Raw genomic sequence first — 813 nt, forward strand, 5'->3', positions numbered from 1 at the left:
GATGCTTTACTTTCACTGCATCAACGTGTGACAATATGTGTAGAATGTTGCCAGTGAGCAAAGCTCATCCAAACCTTGGTGTCCAGAGATTTTCTTGGGGCTCTACCATGTAGGTAAGACTTTTCCCCATGATTGCCCCTGTGGTTGATCTCAGCCTGCAGGGCAACTGACACCATGTGGCCCAAAGCCCCACTTACATATCACATTGTTGGTCTTCCTGAAATGGTCAACTTAGACCCTAAGTCATATTTTTAAATTGCCCCATGTAACCCCAGTTCCCCTGGCTAACCATGACATTCCAAGAGATCACTTCCCAGTACCTGAGGACAAATATCAGACCACATTTGGGGCAAAATTAATTCTTTACTACATACCACCTGTGGGAAGCATTTTCAATGATGAAATGTAAAATATCATTATAGATCACCATTAGCGAAGAGTTGCAGTCCATCACTAACTTTGAACTCTAATGGAGTGAAATGTGATCTAACCCACAAATTTATTTTTCTCATTACTAGACCTGTGTCACAAAAGAATGGACTCAATTACTAATGTCAGATTTTGCATTTTTAAATTGTGGAAGCTTTTTTCTCTCTTGTTGGGGATGTCCCTACATAATATCCTTGATTTTTCATCTTGGCCTGAAATGACTGCAATATTTACTATCTGATTTTTTATACCAAAAGTTTGCCAATTTCTGATGTTGAGTCCAATTTGTAATACTGCTATGATGACTAGTTTTATGAATCAACTTGATGAAACTATAGACCCTAATCATTCAACCAAACATCAGTCCAGGTGTTGTGGAAGTAT

Source organism: Bos taurus, chromosome 20 (genome assembly GCF_002263795.3).
Source record: "Bos taurus isolate L1 Dominette 01449 registration number 42190680 breed Hereford chromosome 20, ARS-UCD2.0, whole genome shotgun sequence".
Lineage (NCBI taxonomy): Eukaryota > Metazoa > Chordata > Mammalia > Artiodactyla > Bovidae > Bos > Bos taurus.